Raw genomic sequence first — 11394 nt, forward strand, 5'->3', positions numbered from 1 at the left:
CGTTGCTGATTTTGCAATTTGTGTATTCTCTCTTTTTTTCTTGGTCAGACCAGTTAAAGCTTTATCAATTTTGTTGATCTTTTTAAAGAACCAACTTTTGGCTTCACTGATTTTCTCTACTGCTTTTTCCCCCATTTTGTTGATTTCTGCTCTTGTGTCTATTATTCACTCCCTCCTTACACTGGCTTTGATTTGCTTCTCTTTTTTGAACTACTTAAGATGAAAACTTAGATTACTGACATTTGACTCTTTTCCTATTCTAATATAAGCATTTAAAATTATAAATTTCCCAGCCGGGTGTGGTGGCTCATGCCTGTAATCCTAGCACTCTGGGAGGCCGAGGCAGGAGGATCCTCGAGGTCAGGAGTTCGAGACCAGCCTGAGCAAGAGCGAGACCCTGTCTCTACTAAAAATAGAAAGAAATGATCTGGACAGCTAAAAAAATATAGAGAGAGAAAAAAATTAGCCAGGCATGGTGGCACATTCCTGTAGTCCCAGCTACTCAGGAGGCTGAGGCAGAAGGATTGCTTAAGCCCAGGAGTTTGAGGTTGCTGTGAGCTTGACGCAACGGCACTCTAGCCCGGGCAATAGAGCGAGACTCTGTCTCAAAAAAAAAAAAACAAATAAAATTATAAATTTCCCTCTAAGCGTTGCTTTAATGATATGCAATAAATTTTGATATGCTGTGTTTCAATTTTCATTCACTTCCACTTATTGTCTAATTTCCATTGTGTTTTCATTTTGACCCATAGGTATTTAGAAGTTCCTGGTTTAGTTTTCAAATATTTGGGGATTTCTCAATTTTCTTCTCTGACTGATTTTTAATTTAATTTTGTTGTATAGAGAGAACACATTTTGTATGATTTCAATTTATTTTTTTAAAGATATGGAGTATCACTCTGTCACCCAGGCGAGAGTGCAGTGGCATAATCGTACGTACTTCACTGCAACCTCCAACTCCTGAGCTCAAGAGATCCTCCTGCCTCAGCCTCCCCAGTAGCTGGGACTACAGGTGCACACTACCACGCTCCACTATTTTTTATTGTTTGTAGAGAAGGCGTCTCATTCTTTTGCCCAGGCTGGTCTCAAACTCTTGGCTTCTAGTGATCCTCCTGTCTCCACCTCCCAGAGTGCTGGGATTACAGGTGTAAGCCATCTTGTTCAACCTAACCATATTTTAAAAGTTATTTTCTTAGTAGTTGATGAAGAATTAAAATTCTAACATCACTATGTGCTTTTATACTGACTTAATTCTGGTAAAATATAGCAACTTTGCTCCAATACAGCTTCATTTCCTCTCCCCTCTTTTGTACTATCAATTTCATACATGGTACATTTATATATGTTATAAACCTAACAATATTATGGCATAACTATTGTTTTATATAATTCTAGACTTTTTTAAAGCAACTGAGTGACTGAAGCCAATTGCAAACGAACAAATGTTGTATAATTCCAATTACATGAGATTCCTATAGTAGTTAAACTCATAGAAACAGAGAGTAAAATGGTGATCATCAGGGTCTGAGTGGAGAGGAGAACAGGGAGTTAGTATTTAATGGATAAAGAATTTAAGTTGGGGAAGATGAAAAGTTCTGGAGATGGATGGCAGTGATGGGTGAATAACAATGGGAATGTACCTAATGCCACAGAATTGTACACCTAAACATGATTAAAATGGTACATTTGAAAATTACAATTAAAAACATCTCAAAAAAAGAGAAGAAAAAAGAAAAATATAATTACAGTCTTCTTTATTTACCCAATTGTTTACCATTTACAATGCTGTTCATTTTTTCCTGTGGATTTCAGTTACCATCTACTGTCTTTATCTTTCAGCCTGAAGAACTTCCTTTAATATTTCTCATAGGATGGGACTGCTAGCAATGGGTTCTCAGGTTTTTTTAATCTATGAATGCCTTTGTTTTTACTTCATTTTGAAGAATAATGTTTCTGGATACAGACTTTTGGTTGCCAGGGGGTTTCTGTTTTGTTGTTTTGTTTTCTCCTGGCACTCTGAATGTGTGGTCTTGCTGCCTCTGACTGTTTTTGTTTCTGGAAGGTCACCTGTTTTTTGTATTATTGCTTCTTTACAGCTGATGAGTCATTTTCCCTTCCTGCTTTCAAGATTTTCTACTTTCAGCAATTTGACTATGATATATCTTAGTGTGGATTTCTGTTTTTCCTTCTTGGGGTTTGTTGACCTTCTTGGATCTGTATATTAATATTGCTATACATTTGGGAAGGTTTTCAGCCACTATTTCTTCAAACATTTTTTCTGTCCATTTCTCTCACTATTCTCCTTCAGAGAGTTCCATTACATGTAAGATATGCCTGATGTTGTCTCACAGGTCTCTCAAACTCTGTTTATTTTTCTTCAATCATTTTTTTTTCTCTGTTCTTCAGATTGGATTTTTTTTTTTTTTCCAGACAGAGTCTGGCTCTGCTGTCCAGGCTAGAGTGGCATCATTATAGTTCACTGCAGCCTCAAACTCCTGGGCTCAAGATATCTTCCTGCCTCAGTCTCCTGAGTAGCTGGGACTACAGGCATGTGCCACTGTGCCCAGCTAATTTTTCTATTTTTTCTTTTTTTTTAGTAGAGACAGGATCTTGCTGTTGCTCAGGCTGGTCTCCAACTCCTGAGCTCAAGTGATCCTCCTGCCTCAGCCTCCCAGAGTGCTAGGATTATAGACGTGAGCCACCGTGCCTGGCCCAGATTGGATAATTTTTATTGACCTAGTTTCAAATTCATTGTTTCTTCTGGTATCTCAAATCTGCAGTTTAGCCTTTACAGTAAATTTTTAAATTTCAGTTATTAGACTATTGACTTTCCATTGTATTCTTTTTTTTTTTTTTTTGAGACAGAGTCTTGCTTTGTTGCCCGGGCTAGAGTGAGTGCCATGGCGTCAGCCTAGCTCACAGCAACCTCAAACTCCTGGGCTTAAGCGATCCTCCTGCCTCAGCCTCCCAAGTAGTTGGGACTACAGGCATGTGCCACCATGCCCGGCTAATTTTCTCTATATATATTTTAGTTGGCCAGATAATTTCTTTCTAATTTTAGTAGAGACGGGGTCTCACTCTTGCTCAGGCTGGTCTCGAACTCCTGAGCTCAAGCGATCCACCTGCCTCGGCCTCCCAGAGTGCTAGGATTACAGGCGTAAGCCACTGCGCCCGGCCTCCATTTCATTTTTTAAGGTTCTGTTTCTCTGTTGAGATTCTCTACTTGTAGAATTATCACCATATTTTCCTTTAATTCTTTGAACATACCTACAATAGCAGCTTTAGTTTTTGTTTGCTAAATCCAATGTCGGTATCCAGTCAGTTCTAACAACTTTCTTCCTCAGTAGGGGTCACACTTCCTTGTTTTTCTGCGTATCTCATAATTTTTTTATTGATAACACTTTATAAAAGTCTGGGTTATAATTCTGTTTTTCGTAAGGTTTTTTTGTAGTTTGGGGGGTGGGTTGTTTGTTTTTGTAGCTTGCCTGGACTTAAACCACAGATACTGTCTCCCCTGTGGTATAAATCCACTGATGTCTCTGTCTAGGGTTTTCTTCTTCCTCCTCCTCCTCTTCCTCTTCCTCCTCTTCTTCTTCCTCTTCTTCCTCTTCTTCTTCTTCTTCATTTTTTATCCTAGCTTCCTGGGGACTGCTCCTGAGCCTGCACGGCTTAGAGGTCAGCCAATGATTTGAGCAGTGGGTGTTCTCAAATACCTTGAATTTATAAAGTGTCCACTCTGCTAGTTTATCTGTGTGTGGGTTGCAGAATTTATTCAAAGTTCACCCAGTTCTCAAGACTGCCTTGGCTTTTACTTTTCACTAGGGCTCTCAAAGATTTCCCTTTTCCACGTGTGTACTTTCCTGGTCGGCCAGCCATGCCTGCAGAGCTGATCTGGCCTTTCTGTGGCTCTTTGATTTCCAGGCTCTCCTCATTGCATTTCTGCCTGGTCTGCTGTTCCAACCAGGCTAGCAAAGCTACAGGTTCTCCACATTTGTTTCCAACTTTTACTGATGCTGCTGCTGGCTTAAGTTTTCAGCTTCTACTTAAATTTAAGTATAGACCCTTTTGTGACAATAATTCTGGTTTTCACGGCCAGCCTCGTCCTGGCTACATTATCATTCTCAGTGACCAAGCTGGGAGATGACGGGAGCGGCTGAAGACAAGAAGGCTGTAAAATTCCATGAATGTTTACTCAAAGTTCTGGCAATTTTTAGGAATAAATGCTTCTCAATTTGTTGTTTGTCTTTGGTTAAATTCCAGAAGCCTGAAAAGGTTGTTGTGATTTCATCTAATTTGATTTTGGGGTCTCTCTCTGCAGAGCGGCTGTAAGTCAAGAGAGGCACTTTCTAGGAACGCCCCGACGGGGAGGAGAGTTGGGTTCAGGTGTGTCAGTCAGGTGAGACACAAAGCAGGCCGCACAAGACACGTGAAGTAACAGAAGCATTTTATCACTCACAGATCCATGAGAGAACAGGGGCACCCGCAAGAGCTGACAGGAAGTCCGGAGACAGCAGGGTGCTCAAGTAGCCGGTGGCGAACAAGAAAGAGGGGGGTACCTATGGACGGAGGCCTTTATTGGGGTCCAGGGTGTAACCCAAGCAGGTTTCTTTTTTTTTCACAAAACGTTTTTAAGTTTATTAATCTTCTTGTGAAAAATCCACACAGTGGCTGCAGATGACATCATTGCAGAATCTTTACTCCTTCGGCTTTTTGTCAGCACCAGCGTTGGCCTTTGCCGTCTCCCCTGACTTTCTTCATTCTGTTCTTGTGTTCCTTTCACTGCTTTCCTGATGCCTTTTTCCCCTCATACAGGCCATGCCATGCAAGCCTATGTTTGGGTTCATTTTTCTGTGCATAACCCAAGGAATCACAAATCATGCCAAAGCCAGTTGTCTTGCCACCACCAAAGTGAGTTCTGAATCCAGATACAAAGATGACATCTGGTATGGGCCTGTACATTTGGCTAGTTTTTCCCTAATGTCTGTCTTCCAAGGGTGAAGGACGTCAATGACCATTTGTTTCCTCTGAAGTAGTCAGTTCGTCATGAACTTCCTGGTCTAGTAGTTACTGTGTGGCTCAAGATGGCAGACAACCCTCAAGCAGCTAGGGAGGAAAAGAGCCAAGCAGGTTTCTTGGTGGGTTTAGAGCAAGCAGGCAGTGCTGTGGGGCAGGCTGACTGAGAGGTGGTCACAGTGGCATGTCTGTGCAGTCCGTACAAGGTGTTGGGTCAGTGGGGTGAGTCAAGTAGGCTGTATCTAGCTGTCCTATAGGGAGGTGGTCACCTGGAAGCAATTGCATAAGATAGATATCTAGACTGACCACATTGAGGAACTGGTAGTGATTATCACAGGTAACTGAACCCTGCTTCTGGAATGAGAAAATTCAATTTGCATTCAGAATGGATGCTGGGGGAATATAAAATTATAAGAATTTACTACAGTTGTTTCTTGAAAAATGTGTCCAGTTTATTTATATTTATTTTGGAGGAGAGTATTGAGAGTATTTGCCAACCTGCCACCACTGCCCAAGTTCCCCCTTCCTGTCATTGATTTTTTTTCTTTTTTTTCTGAGACAGAGTCTCACTTTGTTGCCCGGGCTAGAGTGAGTGCCATGGCGTCAGCCTAGCTCACAGCAACCTCAAACTCCTGGGCTTAAGCGATCCTACTGCCTCAGCCTCCCGAGTAGCTGGGACTACAGGCATGCGCCACCATGCCCGGCTAATTTTTTCTATATATATTTTTAGTTGTCCAGATAATTTATTTCTATTTTTAGTAGAGACGGGGTCTGGCTCAGGCTGGTCTCGAACTCCTGACCTCGAGCGATCCACCCACCTCGGCCTCCCAGAGGGCTAGGATTACAGGCGTGAGCCACCGCACCCAGCCCCTGTCATTGACTTTTGAGAATTCTTTATATATTCTAGATACTAGTCCTTTTGTCAGATGTGGGCATTGCCAATATTTTCTCCCAGGCTGTGGCTTGCCTTTTCTTAACAGTATGTTTTGAGAGAAAATTTTTAAAACTTTTATGAACTATAATTTATTGATTTTTCACTTTTATGGATTGTGCTTTTGGTGTAATATATAAGAAACTTTTGCCTGACCCAATGTCACAAAGCTTTTTCTACTATTTTTTCTTCTAGAAGGTTTATAATTTTACATTTCTGTCTATGGTCCTTTTGAATTACTTTTAAAACAATATGTGAATTATGGGTTGAAGTTCTTTTTAAATGAATGTTCAATTGTGCCAGCACAATTTGTTGAAAAGACTATTATTAATATTTCTCCATTGAATTGACTTGTCAAAAATTGATTGACCACGTATGTGTGATTCTAATTTTGTACTCACAATTCTGTTCCATTGATGTATGTGTCTATCCTTTTGCCAATATTATATTGTCTTAAATACTGTACCTCTATAGTAAATCTAGAAATCAAGTAGTGTGAGTCTTCCAACTTTATCCTTTTTTTTTTTTCAAAGCTGTTTTGGATATTCAAGTTTCTTTGTATTTCCATAAGTATTTTAGAATCAGCCTGTTCTTGTGAAAAAGCCTGTAAGGATCTGATTGGTATTTCATTAAATCTATTGATCACATTGGGGAGAATTAGCCACTTAAAAATATTGATTTTTCTAATTTATAAAATTTTATGCAGATCTTTTTTAGTTTCTCTCATTGATATTTTGTTTTCAGCATACTGATCTTGCACATGTTAGATTTGTACAAAATATGAATCTGTTTTTTATGGTATTGTTGTAAATCATCCTATTTTTTAAATTTCCATTTTATTGGTACATTGCTAATATATAGGAATACAATTGATCTTTCTGCATTGACCTTGTATCCTGTAACTTTGCTATACTCCCTCATTCACTATAGTAGTAGCTTCTTTGTAGATTCTTTGCAATTTTCTACATAGAAATTATGGATTCTGCTGAGAAAGACATGTTTATTTCTTCATGTCCAATCTGTAAGCATTTTATTTATTTTTCTTGACCTATTGCACTGGTTAGAACCTCCAGTAAAATGCTGAATGGGAGTGGCAAGATTGGACACTCTTACTTATTTCTGAACTTAGAGTGAAAGCATTCAGTCTTTTACCATAAAATATGACAGCAGATGTAGGGGTTTGGTGAATGTCATTGAGTTGAGGAAGTTCCTTTTAATTCTTAGTCTGCTAAGAAGTTTTTTTTTTTTTTTTAGAGACACGGTCTCACTTTTGCTAAGGCTGGTCTCGAACTCCTGAGCTCAAGTGATCCTCCCAAGTCAGCCTCCCAGAGTGCTAGGATTACAGGCATGAGCCACCGCGCCCGGCCTAACTGAGAAGTTTTTATCATGAATAAACATTGAATTTCTTCCATGTCTCTTAACTTCTCTTTCATATTTCACCTTTTTATCATTCTTTGCAGAATTCTTGTTAATTTCTTAAGCTTTATATTTCAATTTACTATACTTTTTTCTATTTTATCTATTCTGCTTTTTTATTTTTCTTTTGAGGTTTTTAATTTTAATAATTACAGTTTCATTTCTAGAAGTTTTATCTGGTTCATTTTCAAATATTCATAGTTAATTTTATTAGTTGCTTTGTCATCATATTTTTGGTATCCTTTTTCACTTCTTTAAACATATTAAAATATTTATTTTCTATTCTGTGTCTCACCATTCCATGTTATGCAGTATTTGTGGGTCTCATCTTGTTATTTGTTGTTTCTGCTGACTCATGCTCCTTGTGGTTTGTTTCCTCATGAGTTTACTGATTTTTTATTATGAGCTCATGTTCCTTGGAATTCTTTGTGGGAATTTTTGAATCTGTGTTTAATATATTATATATTCTTCTAGAAAGGATTTTTGTTTGCTTCTGCCAGGAACCTACCAATACTTCCAAATCAGAACTACTTAAAATTTTTTTTCGGCTTACAGTTTTTCTAATCACACAGGGCTTCCTTCTATGTGAATGTTGGCTTATGTTAGGCATTTTACTGGATTTTTTTTTTTTTTAAACAGAGTCTCACTCTGTCTCCCTGGGTAAAGTGCAGTGGCATCATCATAGCTCACTGCAACCTCAAGCTCCTAGGCTCAAGCAATCTTCCTTCCTTACCTCCCTCCTAGAGGGCTAGGATTACAGGCATGAGCCACTGCGCCCAGCCTTACTGGACTTCTGTTTACCTTGTGCTCCTACTCTAGCCACAGCTAGATGGATGTAGGAAAGCCTTCTGTGGCTGAGTTGTTTTTTCCTTCCCCCTGTTTCTCTCCTAGGAAGTTGACTTTCAAGAAGTCCCAAATTTAGGGGAGGGGATGGGTCTTTGATAACCTACCTCCCAGAACCAGACCTCAGCCCTTTTCTCCTCTTCCCTGTTTCATTTAGGTTCCCCTAAAAGTGGAGCTTCTGGAAAGGCTTGTTAATTTGGGAGGGGCTTCCAAGGATCAGGAGTGAGGGATGGAGAAAATGAAACAAAGAAAGAGGAAAAGCCAGTACAAGGTGACCTTATCAAGGGAACATCCTGCAGGTGCTTGATTCTCCTAAGATCTTCTGAGGTGCCTTATGAAATGGAAGATGAAAAGGAGAAGCATTTATTATTTGCTTGTGTCACCCACTGGGCAAGAGTGGCCCCACAGACACTAACTCCTCTGAACTTAGGGTTTGCACATGGGGGCGTTCCAAGGAATTCCCAAGAGTATCCCATGCATGCTATGGGGTCAGAGAGACTCAGGAAGGAGAAGTAGGCTCCATGTGCCCAAGACAAGGTGGCACCTGCATGAGGCTGGCCGAAGCCACATGAAACTCATCCCCTCAGCAATGGCTGGAACCAGAGTGGGGGCCAAGAGGACTGAAGTGGTGCCCAGGAGGCGCCGGATGCTCCAGCCATTTCCGGCCCAGGCCCTCAGAAAGCCGGGCCCCAGTGAAGGCTTCCCCCATGAGATCGCGCTCTCTGGTTCCTCTGGCTCTGACTGAGTCCCTTATTTAACTCCAGCCCATCTGTGCTTTCTCATACACGGTTCACTATTTCATTCAGCATTTCTAAGAAGTGACTCCTCTACTCAACTAGTCTACATATTTACATATTTCCAGATACAGGAATAAGTGGCCATTCTTTTCAAAGTGCCTAAACATATACTTTAATACTCGTTTCATTATTATTTGCTGAGTATTGGATTCAAGCATCTCCTTCTGCAGTTCCCATAACTCACCTGTGTGTCTTAGTTTGAAAACCAGGCCAGTCAATGACAGTCACATCAGCAGCAGCTACCGGGTTTTGAACACCTGTTACATGCCAGGCATTTGCTGTGGCTTTATAGGCATTACAGCAGTAAATTCTCAACTCCATCCTAGGATAGTCACTCTGGTTCCCCTTTGACAGAGGAGGGAAAGGAAACTGTGTCCTAGGAAGGTTGCCCGAGGCACATAGCATTTAAGTTGTTGAGCCAGGGTTCAGCCCGGAGCTTCCCCATCTTCACCCAGCGGCCTTTCTATGGCAAAGGCTTCTATTCTCCCCTAGTCCTTCCTCCAAAACACACTCCTGACTATAGGAGCACTGAAGCTCCAGGGTCCCTTGACAGCCGATCGGGGTGGGCAAGCTGAGCTCAGGGAGCCAGTCAGCACACATAGAGTTTTTCTAGCCCCCAGGAAACCTGCAAGGGCCCCGACAGGCCTTAAAGCCAGTGCCTGCAAATCCCAATGCCACAGGCAAATCATGAACCAACCACCCCTGCAGACTGGTGACTGTCCCTGCCGGAGTTCTGTGGAAGTGGGTGGGAACCCAGGCCAAGGGAGGGGCTACCCAGTGAGCATCCCCTCTCCTGGCTGCTACAGGCAAGGTAAAAGGCAAGCTGCAGCCTGAGAGCTGGGCATTCAGGAGTAGGACTCTTTCTGGTTAAAATGAGTGGGTGTGGGGGCTGGGAGAGATCCCCGGGAGACTCGGGGCACTCGAGCATCACTGGGATAATCCTTTGGCTTGAGTTTCTGTGATCGTGCATATACTTTGAACACCACAGTCTTATTGTCAGTGTGGCCAAGGACCTTGGGGACAGCGGGGTATTGAGACCAACATCTTGTTTCACAGATCAGTAAGCGGAGGTCCAGAGACTGACAGCCTAGTGAAGGAGCCTGGTTTGAGCGCGGGCCTTCTTGCCCGCAGCGCAGTGCCGAGTCTCCTCTCCGGCACTACCTCGGTGCGTGTGCGTGTCAGTGGGGTGTCTTGTACGTGACCGTGTGTGTAAATGTGTTTATGCCCTGGGGTGCACGCACTGTGTCCCATGAGTGAAGGCACAAGGTGTGCACATATGGGGGTTGGGGATTATATCACTAGGCAAAGCGGACTGCAACGAGGGGACACGTATCTCTCTTTGGGGCCCAACTCATGTTTGGAGAAGACAGGAGTTTTCTCATGGACAGGCATGAAGGGAGAAAAGTGACCCCAGATTTACTGACCCCATGGCTGTACTGACTTTTGTCATAGACCATGTGGAAGCTGACGGTGCCCAGGGTCTTTGTAGCTTCGTTGCCCTTAGCCACGCACCCACTCGCAACAGTGGCTATCACCCTTCCTGTGTGCTGGGCAGCACTGCTAAAGTCCCCGAGGCCCTGCGGGATGGTCAGAAATGTCTGTCCTTGCCCCGGTACCTCCTAGTCTTCTCTGACCTCTCTGTCTCCTGACCCCATGCCCTGTCACTTCAGGAGAAGGAACTTGTCTCTCTACCTGGATCTGCGCCCTCAGAGGCCAGAATCGCTTCTCTTGTGGTTCCCGCAGACCTGGCACTTTGTCCAGGACGGGTTGGTAAATGTGTGGAGGGGAAGCTGGTGGGGGACAAGGCATGCCTCTTCCCCAGGTGTCTCAGCTTCAGTGTTGACCCCACATCTGCAGAGTGACATCTCTGCAAGACTGCAAACTGGGAGTCAACCACTGCTGACTCTCAATCAATCCAGTGACCGGAGATAGAACAAGTGAGTCCTGACTGTCTTGCTATAATAACGCAGAAAGCCATGGGACACTGCTGGGGTCGTGCCAAAGGACACAGGAGCCAACCCGAATACGCTTCCACTAGCCCAAGGCAGGATTATTTGAGCATCAGTAACTGCAGTGGATTGACTCACATCAAACATATTTAAATCCACTGATTCATAGACAGTTTTAAAAATAACTCATTTGTCACCTTAGGGGGATGCTAGGCAACAAATCGATAAAGGAAAAGCGTTAAATATTTATTCCGTATATGATCTCTCCCTCAGGGCAACTAAATAATCAATGAGGGGAAGTTTCACTTTGTAGAAGCATGCAGGCTAACACAAGAAAAAATAATGTGGTTAAAACATCCCCATTTTGCAACTTCTCATTAATCTAGGCAATGATCATCAATGGCTGCAAATGTCACAAAAGGAGACACGACCAGAAATTAGGGGC

At 42.4% G+C, this 11394-nt stretch overlaps 1 pseudogene; it reads right to left on the reverse strand.

Annotated features, from left to right (window-relative positions):
* Positions 1 to 4694: 4694 nt before the first annotated feature.
* On the reverse strand, positions 4695 to 10809 carry LOC123635079 (annotated as a pseudogene).
* Between the last annotated feature and the right edge of the window lie 585 nt (positions 10810 to 11394).

The sequence above is a fragment of the Lemur catta genome, chromosome 1, assembly GCF_020740605.2.
Source record: "Lemur catta isolate mLemCat1 chromosome 1, mLemCat1.pri, whole genome shotgun sequence".
Classification (NCBI taxonomy): domain Eukaryota; kingdom Metazoa; phylum Chordata; class Mammalia; order Primates; family Lemuridae; genus Lemur; species Lemur catta.